At 35.8% G+C, this 26,036-nt stretch overlaps 1 protein-coding gene across 18 annotated transcripts in view; it reads left to right on the forward strand.

The window, feature by feature from the left end:
• FAM13A (family with sequence similarity 13 member A) overlaps positions 1-26,036 on the forward strand; it is a 346,947-nt gene that overhangs the window by 182,245 nt on the left and 138,666 nt on the right. The gene's annotated exons all lie outside the window — the stretch shown is intronic.

Below are 26,036 nucleotides of genomic sequence, written 5' to 3' on the forward strand. Positions count from 1 at the left end.
TTAGAAACGACAAATACCCACCATTTGCTTCAACGTGGATGGAACTGGAGGGTATTATGCTGAGTGAAATAAGTCAGTCGGAGAAGGACAAACAGTGTATGTTCTCATTCATTTGGGGAATATAAATAATAGTGAAAGGGAATATAAAGGAAGGGAAAAGAAATGTTGGGAAATATCAGGAAGGGAGACAGAACATAAAGACTCCTAACTCTGGGAAACGAACTAGGGGTGGTGGAAGGGGAGGAGGGCGGGTGTTGGAGGGGAATGGGTGACGGGCACTGAGGTGGACACTTGACGGGATGGGCACTGGGTGTTTTTCTGTATGTTGGTAAATTGAACACCAATAAAAATTAATTAAAAAAAAAAAGAAAAAAAAGAAAACCAGATTCGGTATATTAGAAATCAATGGGAAAAAACTACATTGATTTCTTATTTATATATTTTTCCCAGTATTTTATGATGAAAATTTTAAGAAAGTAGAATTTTACAGTGAACACCCTAATTTACACGGATTATATAATTAACATTTTAATCCTTGTACTTTATTACATGTCGACCTATCTGTCCATCCTTTATCCATCTTTTAATCCATGTTATATTTGATGTATTTCAATTTAAGTTGTGTATATCCATACACTTCACCCTAAATACTTGAGTATACAGTTCATTAAAGTTCAATTTTGTTTACTTTGGTATAAAATTTCATATAGTGAAATATACAATCTTAAATATGTCATTTGATGGATATTTAAAATTTATATACCTGTACTCATTTGAATAATTAAACATCAAAACAGTTATCAAGTTGTAGAACATTGCCAATACTTCAGAAAGTTCCCTGGTGCCCTTCCCCAGTTGATCCCTGTCCCTACCACAGAGAAGGAACAATGGTTTTGATTTTTTTGTTTTGTTTTGTTTTAATTAGGTTTTTCTGTTCTAGGACTTAAATCTTTTCAATTTTAGCCATTCTAGAGAATGTGTAGTGACATTTTACTGGATTTTAATCTTTATTTCCCTGATAACTAATGATTTGGGGTACTTTTTCATATGCTTATGGCCATTCACATATATTTCTTCTTAAAGTGTCTATTCAAATCATTTGCCCAATTTGTCTACTTCTTTTTCTTAATTGAGTTGTAGGAGAGCTTTATATTTTGGATACCAGTCATTTAACAGATAAATGTTTTATGAATATTTTTTCTACTTTAAAGCTTTTTTTTTTCATTTTCTTTTATGGTGTCTTCTTATAATCAAAAGATTTTAATTTTGATGGTCTAACTTATTGATTTTCTATTATGCTTATTGCTTTCTCAGTCCTAAGAAATCTTTGCCTACTTTCAAGTCACAGATATTCTGTTTTCTTCTAGAAGCTTTATAGTTCCAACTTTTATGTATAGGTTTACTTAGCTCTTCTTTTTGTAGTTTCTTAAGGTAGAACACTAGGACATAATTTTTTTCCTTTCTAATATAAGCATTTCTTTAGCTGCATCACAAAAATTTTAGCATATTTTCATTATTATTGTTTTGAATGATCTGTGGATTATTTAGAAGTATGATGTTTAATTTTCAAGTATTTGGGGAATCCCTGGGTGGCGCAGCGGTTTGGCGCCTGCCTTTGGCCCAGGGCGCGATCCTAGAGACCCGGGATCGAATCCCACATCGGGCTCCCGGTGCATGGAGCCTGCTTCTCTCCCTCTGCCTATGTCTCTGCCTCTCTCTCTCTCTCTGTGACTGTAATAAAATAAAAATAAAAAAAAAATTTAAAAAAAATTAAAAAAAATTTTTTTTCAAGTATTTGGACATTTCCTAGATACCTCATTGTTATTATTTTAATATTGTGATCAGAGAACATATTCTATATAGTCTTAGTCTTTTTAACTTTGCTGAGACTTTCTTTATGACTTGGGATTAGATCCGTCTTGATAGATATTGCCTGCCCAGTTTAAAAAAGTGTGTATCTTACAGGTTTTTAATTATAATGTTCTGCAAATAACAGTGAAGTCAAGGTGGTTTATTATGTTTTAAAGGTTATTTTAGTAATTGTGTACATCTTTGGAGATATTATTGTCTTGTTTTATGACATGCTTACAAGGTATTAAAATATCTGTCTAAAATGAAATCTGACTAGAGAATTATCTTTTTTTTCTGTTAATTCTGTCAATTTTTACTTCATTATGAAATTTTGTTTTAAGGCATATACATGTTTGTGATTGTTACGTATTCCTGAAGAATTGACTTTTTTCATAAAGATATACTCACCTTTATCTTTGGTAGTTCTCTTTGTCTCGAAGTCTGCCTCATCTTTTATTAATAAAACCATTCTGTCAATCTTATGCATATTTTAAAATGATACATCTTTTTCTGTCATTTACTTTCAAACTGCATTTTTATATCTCAAGAGAATGTCTTATAGATAATATGTGTGAATCTTTATTTTTTATCCAGAGTTCTACCTATTAGTAGTGCAGTTAAAATATGACTAGATGAAGGTCTCTCATTTTATTGTTTCCTGTATGTTCTTTCTGTTTTTGTTTCCCTGTTTCTTTTATGCCATCTTTGCGGTTACTTGAGCTTTTTAAAAATTTCATTTTAAAATTGACTTTTAAAATTCTATTGACTTTTTAGCTATAGGTCTTTGCATTGTTATTTTAATGGATGCTCTAGTGATTACAGTATACAACCTTAATATTTCACAGTCTACTCAGAGTTACTGTTGTACTACTTCACATATAATGTAAGAACCTTATAATCATAAATCTGTTTATCTTCTTTCACTACTTAATGCTAGAATTGGCATATGTATATCTTTATAACTCCACAACACAATGTTATAATTCTTTAAAGGGTTATATGTAGGGGTCCCTGGGTGGCTCAGCGGTTTAGCACCTGCCTTTGGCCCAGAGCATGGTCCTGGGGTCCCAGGATCAAGTCCCACATCGGGCTCCCTGCGTGGAGCCTGCTTCTCCCTCTGCTGTGTCTCTGCCTCTCTCTCTTTCTCTGTGTGAATAAATAAATAAAATCTTTAAAAAAAAATAAAGGGTTTTATATACTTCAAATAAATAAAAGAGAAACAAAGTCTTTCATATTTATGCATAAGTATGTAGATGTCATTTCTGGCACTTTTCATTCCAGAAGCTATCTATTTCTGTTATTATTTCTGTTCAACAGAATCTCTTTTAGCATTTTTTTTAAGATTTTGTTTATTTATTCATAGAGACACACAGAGAGAGGCAGAGACACAGGCAGAGGGAGAAACAGGCTCCACGCAGGAAGCCCGATGTGGGACTCGATCCTGGCTCTCCAGGATCACACCCCAGGCTGCAGGTGGCGTTAAACTGCCACGCCACCGGGGCCGCCCATCTTTTAGCATTTTTTATTGTATACATCTGCTGGTGATGAAATCTTACGATTGTGTGGTGGGGGTTGTTTTGAGATGTAATTGACATATTATACCTTAGTTTTATTAATAAATCTTAGTTTTATTTATCTAAAGATGTCTTATATAGCTTTCAGTCTTGAAGGATATGTTTGACCAGTCCGGATTCCTATATTTACAATCTAAATTTTTTTTCTTTCAGCCCTTTAACATGTTTTATTGTCTTCTGTTGTCTTTTTTTTTTTTTTTCATTTTTCTGGGACGTTCTGAATCATTATATTATTGTTCCCATATGTGTAATGTCATTTGTCTCCATTGTCTTTCAGTATTTCACTTTTATCATTGGTTTTCAGCAATTTGACTATGATATGCTTAGCTTGGTTTTCTTTTATCCTGCTTGAGGTTTACTGTGGTTCTTTTTTAACCATAAAGTTTTGTCTTTCAGCAGATTTGGAGAGTGTAAAACCATGATTTCTTTTAAAATATTATTTTCTGCCTCAACCTCTCTTGTCTCTTCTGGGGGTCCCAAGTAGCTATATGTTAGACCTTTTAATATTGTCTCATAGGTTAAATCTTTATTATTTTTCTGTTCTTCTGAACGAATAATATCTAATATTTTGTCTTAGACATTTATGACTCTTCTGTCCTCTCAAATCTGTTGTTAGCCCATGTTGTGAATTTCTCTTATATATTGAATTTCTCTTATATATTCTCTTTCTCTTATATATAGAGAATATATGTATTCTCTATTGTTTTGTATAGAAATTCTGTTTGGTGGTTTTATTTGTAGAGTCTGTTTTCCTTATTGCTATTTCCTATTTGAACATATTATGAGCATATTTTCATTTCAGTTTTTGAGCACAGTAATAATAGCTGCTAAAAAATCATTGTCTGCCAAATCCCACATGTGGATCTCTGATCAGATTTTCTCAGTTAACTTTCACTCTTATATGAGGTGTACTTTCCTGTTTCTTCATATGTGTACAAATTATTACGGATACCAATAATACTTTTTTGTAGAGTTTCTTGATTTTGTACAAAAAAATCAAGCTCTGTCTCCCTATGGAAAACAACAGATCAAAATCTCTCTTCATTTCTTTGCTCCTTAACAATGCTACTTGTAGTCTGACCTGTGTACACATAGCTCAGAGAACAGCTAGAGATGGGCAAAATTTACACACACAGCATGGGGCTCTCCTTATCTGCCTTTTTCCTTCCCAAGATTTCCTGCCTCACTTCAAGTTACTTTGCTTGCCTCAAACTCAGTCCCCTAGTTTATGGCCAATAAGATAGGAGTTTTCTGTTTCAGCCATATCATATAGTATGGTACTGTCTGTAGCCAATCCTAAGTCTAAAATTTGTAATGAACGATAAACTCACCTAGTATTCTACCCTTTTTCTAATGACAGTTCCCTTCCAATTTGTATAATTTATGTTAAAAATTGAGTCGTTAAGTAATTTAAAATAATTTAATATAAAATTTAATGCACAAGTTCTGATGATTGAATACTCATACAAAGAGAGACAAAAGAAACTGAAAGACATGAATGATATAGAACAAGGGCCAGCAAATTATGGCCAAATCTAGCCCACCACTTGTTTTGTAAATAAAGTTCTGTTGAAAAAAAATAATGACAAAGTTTTGTTGGAATACAGCCATGCCCATTCTTAACATACTATCTATGACTGCTTTCACACTATAATGGCAGAGTTGAGTAGTTGCAACAAAGACCTTATAATTCATAAAGCCTAAAGTATTTACTGTATGGCCTTTTGTAAAAACAGTTTTCACCTCCTAATGTAAAACCATAATTGTGATAGATCAATGTAAACACCTGAATTATTATCATGACTAACCACTTTCATCAGTTGCTATTACCATTATAAGATACAACCATTTATATGGTTGAATTTTTTTTATAATCTATTTGGCCTATTTTACAACTATATCATTTTAAATTTTTTATGTAATGATTATAAGACAGATTATTTATTAGCTATAAGCAGATGAATTTATTATTTTAGTTCAAAATCATATTCCACATTGTTTAATATTTTTCTCTTCTTGTTATTGTGCCTACTAGAACAGCATTCCTCCTACAGTTACTGTAATTAAGAAATCACACTGCTTTCTCGACTTTACTTTTCATCTGATGAGTCCATTTTCAAGTGAATCATTTCTCCAGCTTCTACTTAGATACAGGCTAGGACAAAAATAGTAATAGACAATGTGGACAGAGAAAGTAAATTTTCAAAGATTTACTATAATTTTGATCAGTGTTTCTTCTGCTTTTACTTTGTTTCTGACTTAAATTTGCTGAAGACAGTAAACATTTAATTAAAGAGTTTGAACATGAAGCAGAAAACAAGTTCAAGTACAGATTTTCAGATCAATTCAAAAAGATAAAAAGAAATTAGGTCCTTGGTAGACATAAACCTTTGTCAGAAGCTCACAGTATTTCTAGGGTTTTTGATTTATGAGCCAATAAATTCCCTTTGTTGCTTAAATAAATTAGGACTGTGTCTGCTATTTTAATCCAAAGGCATTCTTATATATTCCATGTGAATTATATTTCAAACTCTTTTTGAAAATATGTCTGATTTAAACACAAGCCAAATTAACTCTAGAATCATCACATAGTACTTTGCTGAAGGCTATAGTTTATTCATTAATCAGATTGTTTAGCAGAACTGGTATTGACTAGAGAGCACCTTTGTCCCAACATTCCCTGGAGAATTCCTGAGATTTACCTTCCTGATTACGTTACGATGGCTAGGAGATACAAGTGCACTAATTGGCTTGGTCTGGATCACATAATTCATGCTTAGAGCCACCAGAGAAGTCACCTCACTGGGAACCTGGTGGGTAACCAATAGGAAGTGGGGACATTGGCATAGGAAAAGAAAGGATATGAACCCTGAAAGGCAACCAGTAAATCGTCCATTCAACGTGCTTTATTTCATGAATATCAAAATTAAAAGATGCAAAAAAGTATGAATATAATCAGGGGTATTTTATCAGTAAAGGTTAGTACTTATAGGAGTTTCAGTCAAAAAATATATCAATATCACCTTTGTCTTTCCTTCCTTCCACACCATGGCCAGAATAGCTATTATAAAATGCCTTTTTCCCCACTGAATAATGAATAAAGGTCACACCCATTAGCACAGTACACATGCCTTTAACAGGTTCATTCAAGCTCAGCCCTGCACCTCAACTCATGCCACCTCCCTTCCCCTCCATGTTCAGTGATTTTGGGTTTCTTATTTTATATATTTTCTCCTGTTCTCATTTTTTGAAAGGCCTTCCTTCCTCACCCACTTCAGGCAGAATTGTGTGCTTTGTGTGTATTCTTCGATAACATTGCATACATCATGCATTCCTTAACATTTACAATTTTTTCCTAACACTTATCATAGCTCATAAGTATATATTCACACAATTATGTGAGTAATATTTGTCTTCCCTGCTAGACTGCAAGCTCCAGAGAACAGAATTCAGGTCTGATCTTATATTCTTAGTGCTTTGCAAGTGGGAAGTGCTCAATAAATATCTGTTGCTATTCAGTGTTTTTAAAAATATAAGAGGTAGGGTGATATGATAGTTAAGACTGCTGTATATCAGATTGCCATAAATTCAAGTCCCAGATTCATCACTTTACTTGGGTGACCTTAGGCAAGTTTCTTAATTCCCTGCATCTCTGCCCTCTCATCTATAAAATGGAATTAATTGTACTTATTTTGTAGGGTTGTTTTTAATTGGAAATGAGAAAATATATATGCTGTGCTGAAATCTTATGCCTTACCTTGGTAAGCATCCAACAGTTAGCTTTTATTTTAATTATGCTTATTACTGGAGATAGGAGTCTATGTGTCTGTCCCCTTGCTAGAGCATCCACTTCTTTAAAACTACATCCAACATCATTAATGATGCCAGGGCCTAACCTGAGGCCCAGAATGTCATAATTGTTCAATAAATGCTTATTGAACTCCATTGTTGTCAAATTTGAAGAATGCTATGTAAAATTAAGCAACTAGGTTAGCTTGGTAGTAGTGACATGTCTTCCCAAGTTCTGAAGTCTTTTATTACATTAATAATTATTTAAATTACAATTTATTTTATAATTATTAAAATTAATAGCTCTCAATTTTATCATTTATTATGTGCTTACTATATTCTAGGCACTAAAAGAACATGAATTATTTTATTTAATTTCCATAACATCATATGAACTGTAGGTTTTTAATTACACAGATGAGGTAACTGAGCCACAGAGAAGTTAAGGGATTTGCCCAAAATCATGTAGCTGGCAACAGTGAGAAACAAGATTTCAAAGCCTATCTCTTCCCCGTAAATGAATATGTTACAAAACAAAGTATTTGCTTATATTTACAATAATGGAAATGGTTTTTAACCACTGAGGATGTGTATTTTAGTAAGCCCAAATAGTTTGTAATGCCCTATAGCTCTGTCTTGTTGAGCAGCACCCTAACAAAGGACTTCCTACAAAATGGAAGAGACAAAAAAAAAAAAAAAAAAAATGGAAGAGACCTCACTGATTCCAGCCTTATAGTCTCTAAGTGGCTTGGCCAACAAGGATTATGTAGTTTGAGTTTGGCAAAAAGAGTGCAAAACATTCCATAGCTTTCCTTGTTTATAGCAAGGACAACATTTTTTAAAAAGCTTAGATTATAAATAGCATTCGTTTTATCCCTTCAATCATTTTTTTAAAGATTTTATTTATTTATTCATAGAGATGCAGAGAGAGAGAGAGAGAGAGAGAGAGAGGCAGAGACACAGGCAGAGGGAGAAGCAGGCTCCATGCAGAGAGCCCGACATGGGACTTGATCCAGGGTCTCCAGGATCACGCCCTGGGCTGCAGGCAGCACCAAACCGCTGCGCCACTGGGGCTGCCCTCCCTTCATTTTTTTGGCAGTCATGCATACGACGCAGAATGATAAATACATACAAATGCAGATGTGCTGTCCTGCTTACCAAAACAGCACCTTCAGAAAGTTTTAAATGTAGTAGTATTTCTCTGTTGTTGGTATGGGAGGGGCTTTTACCCCTATGGAAAATGTATCTTCACTTATGGATGTATCGTAGAAATGCAAACAGATTACCAGATAATAGTGGTAGTTATTATTCATAGTCATAGAAGAAAAAATGACTTTTAAGGGAAAGCATCCCAACTATTATAGAACAATATGAAAAGTCCTAGAGCATGACATCCTGCACAAACTTCTCTTTCCCCAGGGAGTAAACTTTCATTTTTTGGAGAAAGCTAGGCTGCATCCCCTCCGCCATATCTATGCTTACAAGAAGATAATATTCTCAAGGACTTATGAATGACATTATCAAAAGATGCTTTAATGAACTCATTTGATAGTGCTCAGTGAGGAGAGTGTACTTTTCGAAAATGCTATTTGTTTAAATATAAAGAATTTTTAGGGAAAAACTGATTATAGTTTTGTGATATATAATTTATAAGTAAATCTGTCCAATGTATCAGCTATATGTTTGGGATGAAGGGATGAAGAAAAACCAATGAAGTAATTTATAAATTTGTTTTTGTAGGAAAAGTATATTGAACATTAATCACCTCTTATATGTCAAACTTACAGGCAGAGGAGACAACAATGAAAAAGACATAAACTTAGGGCTCACTCAGTATAATGAGGCTGACAGCATGTGAATAAGCAATTACAACACAAGAGTAAAGAAGCTAATATCTGCTACCTTAAAACCTCAGCCTTCTCTAAAAGCAGTGCACCCTACCATCTAAGTGAACAGAGCTGGAGAACCCAGAAAACAGCCAGTGTCTCATTTTATTTTATTTTTATTGAGATATATTTGACATACAACATCATATTAATTTTAAGTGTATAACATAATGATTTTATACATATATGAAATATATCTATATTCTGAAATCACTATCTCAAAAAGGTATCTGTACTCAGTACAGATAGTCAGTGAAATGATTACCATAATAACTTTAGTTAACATCCATCATTACACAGTTACTAACTTTTTTAAATTTCTTGTGATAAGAACTTTAAAGATCTACTCTCTTAGCAGTTTCCTAATGTATGCCACAGTATTGTTAACTATAGTCACCATGTTATACATTACATCACAGCACTTACTTATCATATATGTGGAAGTTTGTATCTTTTGACCACCTTTATCCATTTTGCCTACCCCCAACCCACTGTCTCTGGCAACCACCAATTTATCCTTTTATGTTGCAGTAAATATGGGGGGCGGGGGGTGCAGATATCTTTTCAAGGTAGTGATTCTCTTTTCTTCAGATAAATACCCAGAAATGAAATTGCTGGGTTATATGATAATTCTATTTTTAACTTTTGGAGGAAGCTCTGTACTGTATTTCATAGTGGCTGTGCCCATTTAAATAGCCACCAGCGGTGCACAAATGTTCACTTTCTCCACATCCTCGCCCACACTTACTTCTTGTGTTTTTTAGTTTAGCCATTATGACAGGTGTAAAGCAGTATCTCATTGTGGTTTTAATTTGCATTTTCCTGATTTGAGATGTTGAGCATCTTTACATGTACCTTTTGGCCATCTGTATGTCTTTGGGAAAACATTCAGGTTCATTGTCCATTTTTTAATAAGATTTTTTTTGCTATCGAGTTTTTCATATATTTTACATATTAACTCCTTATTAGAAAGATTATTTGCAAATATTTTCTCCCATTTAGTATGTTGTTTTTAATTTGCTGTGTAGGAGCTTTTTTAGTTTGATATAGTCCTACTTGTTTATTTTTGCTGTTGGCGTCAAATTTAATAAATCATTGTCAAGAATGATATCAAGGAGCTTACTGCCTATTTTCTTCTAGGAGTGTTATGGCTTTATTTTTTTTAAAGATTTATTTATTTATTTATTTATTTATTTATTTATTTATTTATTTATTTATTTATGATAGACATAGAGAGAGAGAGAGAGAGAGAGGCAGAGACACAGGCAGAGGGAGAAGCAGGCTTCATGCCGGGAGCCCGACGTGGGACTCGATCCCAGGACTCCAGGATCGCACCCCGGGCCAAAGGCAGGCGCCAAACTGCTGAGCCATCCAGGGATCCCCCTGTTATTGCTTTAGATATTACATTTAAGTCTTTAATCTCTTTTAAGTTGATTTTTGTGTATGGTATAAGGGTTAATTTCATTCTTGTGCATGTGGCTGTCCAATTTTCCTGATACCATTAATTGAAGAGATTATCCTTTCTGCATTGTATGTTTCTGACTCCTCTGTCATAAATTAATTGACCATCTATGTGTGTGTTTATTTCTGAGCTCTCTGTTCCATTGATCTTTGCATCTGGGTTTATACCATTGCCATACTGTTTTGTTTACTATAGCTTTGTAATATAGTTTGAGATCAGGAAATGTGATGCCTCCAGATTTCTTCTTTCTCACAATTGCTTTGGCTACTTGGGGGAATTTGTAGTTCCATACATGTTTTAGGATTATTTATTACGTTTCCTTTACAAATACCATTGAAATTTTGTTAGGGATTACATTGAATCTATAGATTGCTTTGGGTAGAATGGACATTTTAGCAGTGTTGATTCTTCCAATCCATGAGCATGGAATATCTTTCCATTTGTTTGTGCCTTCAGGATCTTTCATCAGTGTCTTACAGGTTTCTGTGTACAGGTCTTTTAACTCCTTGGTTAAGTTTATTCCTTATTATACTCTTTTGATGCAATTATGAATGTGATTCGTTTCTTTCTGATGGTTATTAGTATGTAGAAGTGCAACTGATTTTGTGTATTGATTTTGTATCCTACAGTTTAACTGAATTAGTTTATTCTAACACTTTTTTTTGGTGTAGTCTTAGGGTTTTCTATATATAAGCTCATGTCCTCTGCAAGACAGTTTTATTTCTTCCTTTCTGATTTAGATGCTTTTTATTTCTTATTTCTTGCCTAGGTAGTCTAGCTAGGACTTCCAGCACTACACTGAATAAAAGTGACAAGAGTGGGCATCCTTGTCTTGTTATTGATCTTAACGAAAAGCTTTTAGCTTTTCACTATTGAGTAAGATGTTAAGTTGTGGGCTCATCATGTATAGCTTTTATTATGTTCATGTATGTTCTCTCTATACCTATTTTTAAGAGGTTTTATTAGGAATCTGTTGAATTTTCTCCAATGCTTTTTCTTCACCTGTTGAGGTGATCGTATGATTTTTATCTTTCATTTTGTTAATATGATGTGTCATATTGATTTGCTGATGTTGGACCATGAAGCATTCCTGGAATAAATCCCACTAATCATGGCATATGGTCCTTTTAATTAATATTGAGTTCAGATTGCTGATGTCTTCTTAAGAAATGTTTGCATCTATGTTCATGAGGAATATTGATTTATAATTTTCTTATAGTATCATTGTCTGGTTTTGCTCTCAGGGCTTTCCGGACTTGTAAAATGAGTTTGGAAATATTCCCTCCTCTTCTTCATCGGGGAAGGATTGGTATTAATTCTTCTGTAAACATTTGGTAGAATATACCAGTGAAGCCATCTGCTCCTGGACTTTTATTTATTGGGAGGATTTTAATTACTGATTTAATCCTTACTCCTCCTTAGCAATTGGTCTGTTCAGATTTTCTGTTTCTTCATGATTCAATCTTAGTAGGTTGCATGTTTTTAGGAATCTATTTCTTCTAGGTTGGCCGATTTATTTAGCAGGTAATCATTTTTTGTAGTCTCTTATGATCTTTTGTATTTCAATTGTAATGTCTCCTGTTATTTCTAATTTTATTTATTTGAGTCCTCTTTTTTCCTGTTGTGAGGCTAGCTAAAAGTTACCTACTTTCGGGCAGCCCCGGTGGCGCAGCGGTTTAGCGCCGCCTGCAGCTCAGGGCATGATCCTGGAGACCCTGGATCAAGTCCCACATCGGGCTCTCTGCATGGAGCCTGCTTCTCCCTCTGCCTGTGTCTGTGCCTCTCGTTCTCTCTCTGTGTCTCTATGAATAAATAAATAAATAATCTTTAAAAAAAAAAAACCCAGGGCTCATTATATCATGTGTCCTCCTTAATGTCCATCACCTTTTAACCCCTTCCCCCTAATCCCTCCCCTCCAGAAACCTTCAGTTTGTTTCCTGTGATTAAGAGTCTTATAGTTTGTCTCCCTCTCTGATTTCATCTTGTTTAATTTTTCCCTCCCTTCCTCCATGATCCTCTGTTTTGTTTTTTAATTCTCAACATGAGTTGAGATCATATGGTAATCGTGTTTCTCTGATTGACTTATTTCACTTAGCATAATACCCTCTAGCTCCATCCACACATCATTGCAAATGGCAAGATTTCATTTTTTGATGGCTGAGTAGTATTCCATTGTGTGTGTGTATATATATATATAGATATATATATACACACACACACACCACATCTTCTTTGTCCATTCATTGGTCGATGGACACTGGGCTCTTTCCATAGTTTGGCTATTGTAGATATTGCTTCTATAAACATTGGGGTGCAGGTGCCCCTTCAGATCATTACATTTGTATCTCTGGGGTAAATACCCAGTAGTGCAATTGCTATGTCATAGGGTAGCTCTGTTTTCAACTTTTTGAGAAATCTCCATACTGTGTTCCAGAGTAGTTGTACTCACGAACAGTATTAAGAGGATTCCGCTTTTCCCACATCCTTGCCAACATCTATCGTTTCCTGACTTGTACATTTTAGCCATTCTGACTAGTGTGAAGTGGTATCTCATTATAGTTTTGATTTGTATTTCCCTGATGCCAAGTGATGTGGAGTATTTTTTCGTGTGTCCATTGGCCATTCATATGTCTTCTTTGGAGAAATGTCTGTTCATGTCTTCTGCCCATTTCTTGATTGGATTATTTGCTCTTTAGATGTTGAGTTTGACAAGTTCTTTATAGATTTTGGATAGTAGCCCTTTATCTGATAAGACATTTGCAAAAATCTTCTCCCATTCTGTAGGTTGTCTTTTGGTTTTTGTCGATTGTTTACTTTGCTGTACAAGAGCTTTTTATCTTGATGAAGTCCCAGTACCTCATTTTTGCCTTTGTTTCGCTTGCCTTTGGAGATGTGTCTAGCAAATTGCTGTGGCCAAGGTCCCAGAGTTTGTTCCCCATGTTTTCCTCTAGGATTTTGATGGAGTCCTGTCTCACATTCTGAGTCTATTTTTGTGTATGATATAAGAAAATGGTCCACTTTCTTTCTTCTGCACAGGGCTGTCCAATTTTCCCAACACTATTTGTTGAAGAGACTGTCTTTTTTCCATTGAATATTCTTTCCTGCTTTGTGAAAGATTAGTGGACCATAGAGATAAGGGTGCATTTTTGGGTTCTCTATTCTGTTCCATTGATCTGTATGTCTGTCTTTGTGCCAGTACAATACAGTCTTGATGATTACAGCTTTGTAATAGAGGTTGAAGTCAGGACTTGTGATACCATCAGCTTTGCTTTTCTTTTTTCAACATTCCTTTGGCTATTTGTGGGTCTTTTCTGGTTCCATACAAATTTTAGGATTATTTGTTCCAGCTTTATGAAAAAAGCTAATGGTATTTGATGGGAATTGCATTGAATGTATAGATTGCTCTAGGTAGCATAGACATTTTAACAAATTTTTTTCTTCCAATCCATGAGCATAGGTTATTTTTCCATTTCTTTGTGTCTTCTTCAATTTCTTTCATGAGTGTTCTATAGTTTTCTTAATGCAGATCCTTTGCCTCTTTGGTTAGGTTTATTCCTAGGTATCTTCTGATTTTTGGTGCAATTGTAAATGGGATTGACTCCTTAATTTCTCCTTCTTCTGTTTCATTGTTAGTGTATGGAAATGCACCTGATTTTATATCCTGCCATTTGCTGAATTCCTGTATGAATTCTAGCAATTTTAGGATGGAGTCTTTAGGGTTTTCCATATCATGTCATCTGCAAAGAGAGACAGTTTGACGTCTTTGCTGATTCAGATGCCTTTTATTTCTTTTTGTTGTCTGATTCCTAAGGTTACAACTTCTAGTACTATGTTGAATAAAGGTGGTAAGAGTGGACATCCTTGTCGTGTTTCTGACCTTAGGGGAAAAGCTCTCAGTTTTTCCCCATTGAGAATGGTATTTACTGTGGGCTTTCTGTATGGCATTTATGATATTGAGGTGTGTTCCCTCAATCCCTACACTGTGAAGAGTTTTAATCAAGAAAGGATGCTGTACTTTGTCAAATGCTTTTTTCTGTATTGAGAGGATCTTATGGTTCTTGTCCTATCTTTTATTAATGTAGTGTATCACATGGATTGATTTGCACATGTTGAACCACTCTTGCAGCCTGGGAATAAGTTCCACTTGGTCATGGTGAATAATCCTTTGAATATACTGTTTGATCAGATTGGCTAGTATCTTGATGAGAATTTTGGCATCTATGTTTATCAGGGATATTGGTATATAATTCTCCTTTTTGGTGAAGCCTTTGTCTAGTTTTAGGATCAAGGTAATGCTCACCTTCTAGAACAAGTTTGAAAGTTTTCTTTCCATTTCTATTTTTTGAAACAGCTTCAGAAGAATAGGTATTAATTCTTCTTTAAATGTTTGGTAGAGGGATCCCTGGGTGGCGCAGCGGTTTGGTGCCTGCCTTTGGCCCAGGTCGTGATCCTGGAGACCCGGGATCAAGTCCCACGTCAGGCTCCCTGCATGGAGCCTGCTTCTCCCTCTGCCTATGTCTCTGCCTCTCTCTCTCTCTGTGTGACTATCATAAATAAATAAAGATTAAAAATAAATGAATAAATAAAAAATGTTTGGTAGAATTCCCCTGGGAAGACCTCTGGCCCTGGACTCTTATTGAGAGGTTTTTGATTACTGTTTCAATTTCCTTGCTGGTTATGGGTCTGTTAAGGTTGTCTGTTTCTTCCTGTTTTCAGTTTTGGTACTTTATACATTTTGAGGATGCATCCATTTCTTTCAGATTGCCTAATTTGTTGGCATATAATTGCTCATAATATTCTCTTATAATTGTTTGTATTCCTTTGGTATTGGTTGTGATCTTTCCTCTTTCATTCATGATTTTATTTATTTAGGTCCTTTCTCTTTTCTTTTTGATAAGTCTGGCCAGGGGTTTATGGATCTTATTAATTCTTACAAAGAATTAGCTCCTATGATTTGGCTCCTATGATGTGTTCTACTTTCTTTTGGTTTCTATTTCATTGATTTCTGCTCTAATCCTTATTGATTCTCTTCTCCTGCTGATTTATTTGCTGTTCTTTCTCCAGCTCCTTTAGGTGTAAGGTTAGGTTGTATATTTGAGACCTTTCTTGTTTCCTCAGAAAGGTTTGTATTACTATGTACATCCCTCTTAGGACTGCCTTTGCTGCATCCCAAATGTTTTAGACATTGTGTTTTCATTTTCATTTGTTTACATGAATTTCTTTAATTTTTCTTTAATTTCCTGGTTGACCCATTCATTCCTTAGTAGGATGCTCTTTAACCTCCATGTATTTGAATTCTTTACAAATTTCCTCTTGTGATTGAGTTCCAATTTCAAAGCATTGTGGTCTAAAAATATGTAGGGAATGATCCCTGTCTTTTGGTGTACTGGTTGAGACCTAACTTGTGACCCAGGATGTGATCTGTTCTGGAGAATGTTCCATGTGCACTCAAGAAGAATGTGTATTCTGTTGCTTTAGGATGGAATGCTCTAAATATATCTGTGAAGTCTGGTCCAGTGTGTCATTCACAGCCATCGTTTCCATGTTGGTCTTCTGCTTAGATGATCTGCCCATTGCTGTGAGTGGGATGTCCCCTCTCTAAAGTGCCCTACTATTATTGTATTATTTTCAATGTGTTTCTTCAATTTTATTATTCATTGGTTCATATAATTGGCTGCTCCCATAATAGGGGCATAAATACTTAAAATTGTTAGATCTTCTTGTTGGATAGTATCCTTCTTCATCTCTTATTACAGTCTTTGGTTTAAAATCTAATTTGTCTGATATAAGGATTGCTTCCCCAGCTTTCTTTGATGTCCATTAGCATGATAAATGATTTCCCACCCCCTCACTTTCAATCTAGAGGTATCTCTGGGTCTAAAATGAGTCTCTTGGGGCATCTGGGTGCCTCAGGGGTTGAGTGTCTGCCTTTGGCTCAGGTTGTGATCCTAGGGTCCTAGAATCGAGTTCCACGTTGGGCTCCCTGCAGGAAGCCTACTTCTCCCTCTGCCTATGTCTCTGCCTCTCTCTCTCTCTCTCTCTCTCTGTGTGTGTGTGTGTGTGTGTGTGTGTCTCGTGAATAAATAAGTAAAACCTTTTTTAAATAAATAAAATAAGTCTCTTGCAGACAGCATATCGATGGGTCTTCCATTTTTTTTTTATTTTTAATTAATTTTTATTGGTGTTCAATTTACCAACATACAGAAAAACACCCAGTGCTCATCCCGTCAAGTGTCTACCTCAGTGTCCGTCACCCATTCCCCTCCAACACCCACCCTCCTCCCCTTCCACCACCCCTAGTTCGTTTCCCCGAGTTAGGAGTCTTTATGTTCTGTCTCCCTTCCTGATATTTCCCAACATTTCTTTTCCCTTCCTTTATATTCCCTTTCACTATTATTCATATTCCCCAAATGAATGAGAACATACACTGTTTGTCCTTCTCCGATTGACTTATTTCACTCAGCATAATACCCTCCAGTTCCATCCACGTTGAAGCAAATGGTGGGTATTTGTCGTTTCTAATTGCTGAGTAATATTCCATTGTATACATAAACCACATCTTCTTTATCCATTCATCTTTCGATGGACCCCGATGTTTCTATCAGCAATGGCCACAATAGCCAAACTGTGGAAGGAGCCTCGGTGTCCATCGAAAGATGGGTCTTCCTTTTTTATCCAGTTTGATATGCTGTGTCATTTGTTTGGGGCATTTAGCCCATGTATATTCAGAATAACCATTGAAAGATATGAATTTAGAATTTAATTAATTAATTTAATTAATTTAATTAATTTAATTAATTAATTAATTTCTTTTGTTCTGTCTCTTTGCTTAAAGGATCGCCTTTAATATTTCTTGTGGAGCTGGTTTAGTGATCACAGATTCTTTTAGTTTCTGTTTGTCCTGGAAGCTATTTATCTCTCCTTCTATTTTGAATGACAGCCTTGCTGAATAAAGTATTCTTGGCTGCATATTTTTCTCTGTTAGCACTCTGAATAGATCATGTCCGTCTTTTCTGGCCTGCCAGGTCTCTGTGGATAGGTCTGCTGCCAGTCTGATGTTTCTACCCTTATAGGTTATGGACCTCTTATCCCCTGAGCTGCTTTCAGGATTTTCTATTTGTCTCTGAAATTTGCAAGTTTCACTATTGTATTTTGGGGTGTTGACCTATTTTTATTGATTTTGAGGTGGCTTCTCTGTGCCTCCTAGACTTTAAATGCCTGTTTCCTTCCCCAGATTAAGGAAGTTCTCAGCTATAATTTGTTCAAATATACCTTCTCTCCCTCTCTCTTTTTCTTCTTCTCCTGGGATCCCAATTACTCTAATATTGTTTTGCTTTATGGTATCACTGAATTCTCGAATTTTTCCCTCATGATCGAGTAGTTGTTTGTCTTTTTCTCAGCATCTTTATTCTCCATCATTTTGTCTTCTATATCACTAATTCTCTCCTCTGTCTCACTTATCCTAGCAGTTAGAGCCTTCATTTTTTATTGTATCTTATTGATAGCATTTCTGATTTTGAGTTGATTATATTTTAGTTATTTTATTTCTCCAGAAAGGAATTCTCTGGTGTATTCTGTGCTTTTACTAGCCAGTTTAGCTAGTATCTTTATCATTGTTATTCTGAACTCTAGTTCCGACATCTTACTTAAATCCATACTGATTAGGTCCCTGGCAGTCAGTACTGCCTCTTGTTCTCTTTTTTGAGGTGAGTTTTTCTGTCCTGTCATTCTTGCAGAAAGTAGGCACTTTTCTATTTGTAGAATTGCAGCAATTCTTTTTATTAGATCTCTGATTGAGTTCCCAGGTATTCAGAATGATTTGATAGCTATCTAATTGAATTCCTTGGATGAAACAAAATTAAAGTCTCCCATTCCTCTGCCTTCTTGGAAACCCATCTCCTTTTTTATAGCTAAATAGTATTCCATTGTATAGATATATACATTTTGCTTATCCATATATCAGTTGATGGACATATGAATTGTTTCTACTTTTTAAAAAGATTTTATGTATTTATTAGAGAGTACAAGCAGGGGGAGCATCAGGGAGAGAGGGAAAAGCAGGTTTTATGCTGAGCAGGGAGCCCGGTGTAGGGCTCAGTCCCAGAACCCAGAGATCATGACTTGAGCCAAAGGCAGATGTTTAACTAACTGAGGCACCCATGTGCCCTGAATTGTTTCCACTTTCTAACTATAATAAATAATGCTGCTGTGAACATTCATGTACAAGTCTTTATGTAAATACATGTTTTAGTTTGCTGAATTATAGGGCAACTGTATTTATTCCTTTCTTGTTGAAACCCTTTCCTCCCTGCCTTTCAGGACATTCTCTTAGTTTTCCTTCTACCTCACTCTCCAATCCTTAGTCGTCTGGTCTCCTCTCTCTAACTTTGGCATGCTCTGGATATTAGTCCTTAGTCTGATTTCTTTTCTATTTAGATTCACTCCCTAGGTGATCTCTTCTAATAAATTTTTAAATACCAAATATTAGAGATGACTCCCAAACTTGTATTTTCAGTTGAAGCTTCTCATCTCCAACCGTTATATTCAACTGCCTATGTGACACTCCACCTCCATGTTTTGTGCATCTCAAAAATACATGTCCAAAGTTACTAGTTTAAAGTTTTTAGCATAACTAAATAAAGTTTTAGCATAACTATATAAACTCCTCATTTACCAACCAAAATCTGTACCTCCTGTTATCTTTTCTAATTCCACAATGGCAGTTTCATCCTTCAGTCCTCAAACCAAAAAACTTTGACGTCATCCTTGACCCCTGCCTGCCCACATCCAGTGCATCAGCATATCCTGTAGCCCCCACATTGAGGATGTATCCAGAATTTAATGTCTTCTCCCCTGACCTTGTATTCCAGTCACAAGCATCTCCCTGACTTCCTAATTGCTCTCTTTGCATCACTCTGCCCATTTTATAGTCTTTTCTCAATGCAGGATCATTGTAAAATGAAAGACCTGTTACTTTTCTTTTCAGCATCTTAGAAAAATTTTGTTTGCTCAGAGTAAGAACCAAAGTCTTTAAAAATGCCTACAAGTAAAAAAAAATAATGCTACAAGTATATGTTATCTGGGCCCTCTACTACATCATTAACCTCATTTCTTGCCACTATTCATATCATTCAGCTCCTGCCACAGGGACCTCCTTGCTGTTCCTCAGACTTGAGAATCATACTTCCTCAGAACTTTACTCTCTTCTTTTCTCTATCTGGAATGCTCCTCCCTAGATATCCTTTGCAGACCCTCCTTTATTTGTTTAGGTCTGTGGTCAAGACTGCTAGTGGCCTCCCAAGAACTATTCTCCCTCCCTCCCTTGACTGGGTACACTGAGGTACAGCTATAAGACTACTTTTCATAACTTTCCAGGCAGCTGTGTGTCACCATGTAGCTAAATTTTGATCCAATAAAAGTAAGCAGTTGGATTTTCCTTTAAGGTGGGCCATGCCCTTTGTTGACCTACCCTCAGCCATCCCTCCATCTGACCATGTTTATAACACAAACCCATGAGAGTTCCAGTCCTCAGAGAACTTATGTCTGTTTAGGGGGAAAAGACAACAAATAAATAAACATAAGTAAATATACAGTGTATCAGACGGCATTATGTGCAGTAGAGATAAATAAAGCAAGGTAAAGAAAATGGGGAGTAGTGCATAAGGGAGAATTCTGCTATTTATTATATAGTGTCAAGGAGGGCTTTATTGATAAAGTAGTATTTGAGCAAAATATTGCATCATTGGGTTAGATTTCCTTGCATGTAAATAAACCCCATGCATTGACTTAAACAAGATAGAAGTGTATTTTTCTCAAATAAACAAACCTTTATGTCAGGCTAAGGCTGGTAATGTTATTCTACGAGGTAGGTTACAACTCCATACAACTGCAGTGTGCTCCTGGCCCAAAGTGTTGCCATCTGGGCCAGAGAAGATGTGTTGCTTCCGTGAACTACACTAATCGTTTCATTTGCCCTAGATGTTGCATTTTCTTACTTTACTTCTCACTGTCACTTTGGCCAGGTGAAAGGACTCTTTAACAGCCAACTTTCCCACTATCTATACAATCTTGCCAAGAGAAAGGGCTCCTTAATAGCCAACTTTCCCACTATCTACAATCTTGGGCAGCTCATTTCAGTTCTTTGAGCCTCTGGACTTCATTTTTGAAATAAAGGGATTGGAATAGACCTCTCTTCAATTCAAAAAGTGAGTGGTTCTAAAATAAACATCTAATTCCTTAATTTTCCAACTAATTTTTCTTATATAAACATGAAATTTATATGGCCAACTATAATCAAACAATTCAGTTAATGTTCATTTAATTTAATCTTTTTTTGCCTTAGGATTTATTTTCAAAAACCTCAAAGAGAAATTATTTACTTCTTGGCAAATTTTAAAACTTGAATCAGCAGCACATATTATTCTAAAGTGTTTTGTTGTTATTTTTAATATACCTGCCCAGGATCCATCTCAGAGATATTCCTTGAGACTGAGGAGTGGAATGGTAGAAAGAATTTAGGTAGATGTACTTTTTAAAATCTCCAAAGGACATTCCGGTGTGCACCCCTGGGTAGGAACTACTGCTTCATGGCATTCCTTCTAGTGTCAGTAATATCCCTTTGGAATAAGCTTCCAGAATATCCTGTTTTAAGGCCTCATTACCCAGAGTAATCCTATCCTCTAAATTAGCAAAAACTTGAAGTCAAAGGTTGCATTTGGGTTGGGATGATAAACATTCCTATTGATTTTGATAATTAAAATAGGGCAGTCCCGGTGGCTTAGCGGTTTAGCGCTACCTTCGGCCCAGGGTGTGATCCTGGAGACCCGGGATCGAGTCCCACGTTGGGCTCCCTGCATAGAGCCTGCTTCTCCCTCTGCCTGTGTCTCTGCCTCTCTCTCTCTCTCTCTCTCTCTCTCTCTCTCTCTCTCTCTGTGTGTGTGTGTCTCTCATGAATAAATAAATAAAATCTTTTTTAAAAATTTAAAAGGCAAAAAAAAATTTGGGCTAATTTTTATATTGCTAATAGGAAGAAAATTTATGAAAGTCTTCTATCTAAATTCCTAAACTACTCAGTTTGCAGTTACTTTCTGCTTGAATTTTTTCTTGTTAAAAGATCTGAAGTCAGGGATGTGAATGAGTAACTTTGTAAAACAGCAGTTAAAACCGTGTTGATATGAAGAGGCCCTAGCTAACTTACAAGTTTTGAAAATTAATATAAAGGAAACTTCTAAAATAAGAGTAATGCTTACATAGGGGAATTAGTGTGCTTGATGGTATCAATTGATGTTGTTACCATTTCTGCGTTTCTGGGAGGAAGATGATATCATTTAGTTTGGTCATTTATTTGTTCATTTATTACCCAAATATTTAGTGATTGCCTACTCTTGGCCAAGTACTGTTTTAGGAGTCAGGACTACAGCAATTAACAAAACAGATAAGAATCTCTGCTGTGACCACTCTTACCTTTGCAGAGGAGGTAAGAAGTGAACACTTTGGGAAAACCAGGTGCTAAGGGTTCCTTACTTGCTTGGGCCATACTGCAAACCTGTGATTGGTCTGATTGATCTGAAACTTAACTTTTTGAATTCCTTCTATTACAATTTCCTTCATCATTTGAGCCTTGATTGTGATTTTCTGCCCTATTCTAACATCTCTCAAAATACCTGATGATGAAAAGAACCAGACTTACAGTTTCTATAATTTTGAAATGGATGCACAGCAACTGACCTGTACTTAGGGTGACTCCTTAGACCGAAATACTATTTTTTTATGCTTGAACTTTAAAAAAACTATTAATAAAACTATTTCAATAGCATTCTAAATTGTTATTCTAAATTGCCCTGCAGTTGAGGAGGGAGAGCTAAGACAGCAGCATAATAAGTGGACCCTGGGCTCTTCTCCTCCCTCAAACACAACTTAGATATCTATCAAATCATTCTGAATACATTTTCCTACAGTTGATTCACATGCACATTTCTTTCCTGGGAAGAAACTTAAAATAATAAGCAGGGAACCCACTCCACCTACACAAAGGAAAGAGAGTTTCAGATTTCAGAGTTAGGTCCCTATATAGTCAGTTGAATGCCACCTCCTCCTGATTCAACTGCTATTGCTTCATTTCAGTCCTGCAAGGCAGACACTTGCTACCCTGCACTTGCCCCGGAATGGAAGGCCTGTACTTATGACCTACTCTTGTGTCTTCAGTAGTGTTAGTCATGTCGATGTATCAGGGTAAATCAGAGGCTGGTTACACAGACATGTTTTTCTGGTGCCGGATTTATTGTTCAATTTTTAAAGATGAGACTATGTTAAAACATTTGTAGTGTTGACTGTGTCAGAATTCAATGTTTTGGCCTTTGAAATTTATTCATGTATGTGTTAAGTATGGCAATGACTGGAGTTCATTGGAGGCATAGAACTATACAGTTTTATTTGCTAAATGGGCACACACTATGTTGTATATCGTAGCACAATTATTTCAGTCTCACTAAAAACTTTGGAGACCTATCCATGACTAAATGATCCTTCATAGTTTATGTGCCATAATTACCTATGAAAGTAATTTGACTATTTAAAATGCTTACATTTTTGGCATTTTTTTTAAGATTTTATTTATTTATTCATGAGAGAGAGAGAGAGAAACAGAGACACAGGCAGAGGGAGAAGCAGGCTCCATGCAGGGAGCCCGATGTGGGACTCAATCATGGGACTCCAGGATCATGCCCTGGGCCGAAGGCAGGCACTAAACTGCTGAGCCACCCAGGGATCCCCCATTTTTGACATCTTATAAATTAAAAATACAATGAATATATTTTCCATATAATTTTGTCCTCATATCTTATTTTTTCCTTCTGATTATACTGCTAGTAGATGCCAAAGAAATAAATTTAGAGTTTTAACTACTAATGGCTAAAAAAGGGCAAATGGCCTGCATTATGGGATGTAATATGACTTTATCCAAAAATGCCTTTTCTTCTTGCAATTCTAGTATTTCACATGTAACCAAATATATAAGTAGTGGTAAGCACAAGTACTGAAGCCTGACTCTCTGGGTTGTAACTGTACTCTGCCACTTACTCAATGGGACAAATAACTCAAAATTCTTGATGCCTCAGTTTTCTCAGTTGTGAGGTGGTAATGATAATGGTCCCTGCTTCTTTGGGTTGTTGTGACAATTAAATGGATTAATTGATGTAAATCTCTTGGAACCATGCTTAACACAGAGAAGTGTTCACTAACTCTTTATAGCAGTAATAGCAACAACATCTGAGAGAATATTTCCTAATTTTACATTGTCAAAAGTTACTCTTGTGTTTCTATTCCCATGGAATCTCAAAATCTAAAGGAGCGCCAATTATTTGTGTTAAGTCTGTTCCATGCCTGTAAATACATGCATGGAATGTGCTCTTTTTACAATTCCTAGAATTCTTAGTATTTCAGTGGTACACATAGATCACGCAGCATGTGCCTAGATCTTTAACTCAAACCGTCTATGGCAGATTCTTCTGAGCAAAATGTTTTCCACAGATGGTTTGGGGATTTTATAGTTTTTACCTTCAAGAACAGAAGTTATCATGAAGAAATCACTAAAATAAAGCAGCAAAGTGAGGTGTGAGTTAATGGGTATCTCCAGTGGAAAGTGATAGCTGGCCATCCCAGTCTCCCAGCTCATTGGCCATTTTCTTACTACAGCTACACGCTCTGAGGGAAGCTGCAGGAGGGTCTCTCCAAGCATATTAGCTTCATTTATCAGAATAAGGCCTTTAATCCTATCTGGAATCCTTGCCTCACAGAGCTTGCGTCCCTGAGCTGAACCTCAGGGAATCAGAAAGCCATTGACTAGACAGAGAAAGCCTAGGTGACCTCCTTAGCCCATTTTTGCTAAACTTAATAGCTGACGTGGGCGCATTACATTTTAACATGCCAATAACCAAAAAAAAAAAAAAAAAAAAAAGGTGGAACCAGAAGAAAAGTATATAAAGAGAAGAGTTGCATCAATGTCGATTTCTTCTTACCATTCCTCTGAACCAGAGTTTCTCAGCCTCAGCAATACTGACATTTTGGGCCAAGTAATTCTTTTTCATGGCAGGCTGTCCTGTGCAATGTAAGATGTTTAGTCACAATCCTGACCTCTACCCACTAGATTCTAGTAGCACATACCCTCACCCCCATCATGACAACCAGAAATGTCTCCAAACAAAACTGGCTCCTGGTGAGAACCACTGTATTTATTTATCATGAGAAACAGAGAGAGAGAGAGAGAGAGAGAGACATAGGCAGAGGGAGAAGCAGGGTCCTCACAGGGAGCCTGATGAGGAACTCAATCCTAGTACCCCGGGACCAAGATGTGAGCCAAAGGCAGATGCTCAACCACTGAGCCACCCAGGTGCCCCTAGAATCACTGCTTTAAGCTTGCACAGTAATAAAATGTCTTCTTGTATCCTTAACCTTGAATGACTGGGAGAGTTACAATGAAAGGAGCCTTGAGTACCATCTCAAAGTCAACCTCTAAACTTAACACAATCTGAGATCGATACTCAGAGCATAACAATAAAACTATCCCTTCTACCTACTCAGTAATCATTTCTACAAAGCTCAATTCCAGCTAAGGAAATGAAAGTGATCTCTTTCCATTTCTCAAAGTTCATATATTTGTATTAAAATTAATAACATCAGTAAAGCAGGAGGCTTTAAAATTTTATCACTCTTTTTCCTACAATCATTTCTGTAATGAAAATGTATAGTCTTCAAGGTACATCTTCAAAACTGTATCATTAATCCCCTTTAAAAACATGCATTCCTTTTAAAATATGTATATATACTCTATAGTTCTAGTAGTCTTAGATTTACTGAGCTAGTTTTTTCTAACAATTTTGTTCTCTCATAAACTCATGCAGTATTTTCATGTTCTATGTACAAGTTCAGTTCTTTATACTACTTAGATATATATTGAGTTTATATTTTGAAGTTCATGGCCAATGACAGTTATGTCTATTTTATTTCTATAGAGATTCAATCATTACATAAATATACTTTGATAATACAGCTGATATAGTTTCTGGTACCTGAATTTTAAGTGATTTGAATTATTTAGTCTATTTTAATATAAATTGACTAAATGGAATCAGCTGCATATCACCTTTTTACCTTAGAATATTTCTCCTTTACATAAACTATTGAATTGAATTTAGAACCCTCAAATTATCACTGCACCTAAAATGCCATGTCCTTATTTTAACACTATGAAATGTTGCCAAACAACTACTCTTGTATTTGTTTTATTTTTTTTAAGATTTTATTTATTTATTCATGAGAGACACGCAGAGAGAGAGGCACAGACAGAGGGAGAAGCAGGCTCCCTGCAAGGAGCCCAATGAGGGACTCGATCCTGGATCCTGTGATCATGCCCTGAGCCGAAGGCAGATGCTCAACCACTGAGCTACCTAGGCATCCCTTGTATTTGTTTTAACACTA

Source organism: Vulpes vulpes, chromosome 4 (genome assembly GCF_048418805.1).
Source record: "Vulpes vulpes isolate BD-2025 chromosome 4, VulVul3, whole genome shotgun sequence".
NCBI lineage: Eukaryota > Metazoa > Chordata > Mammalia > Carnivora > Canidae > Vulpes > Vulpes vulpes.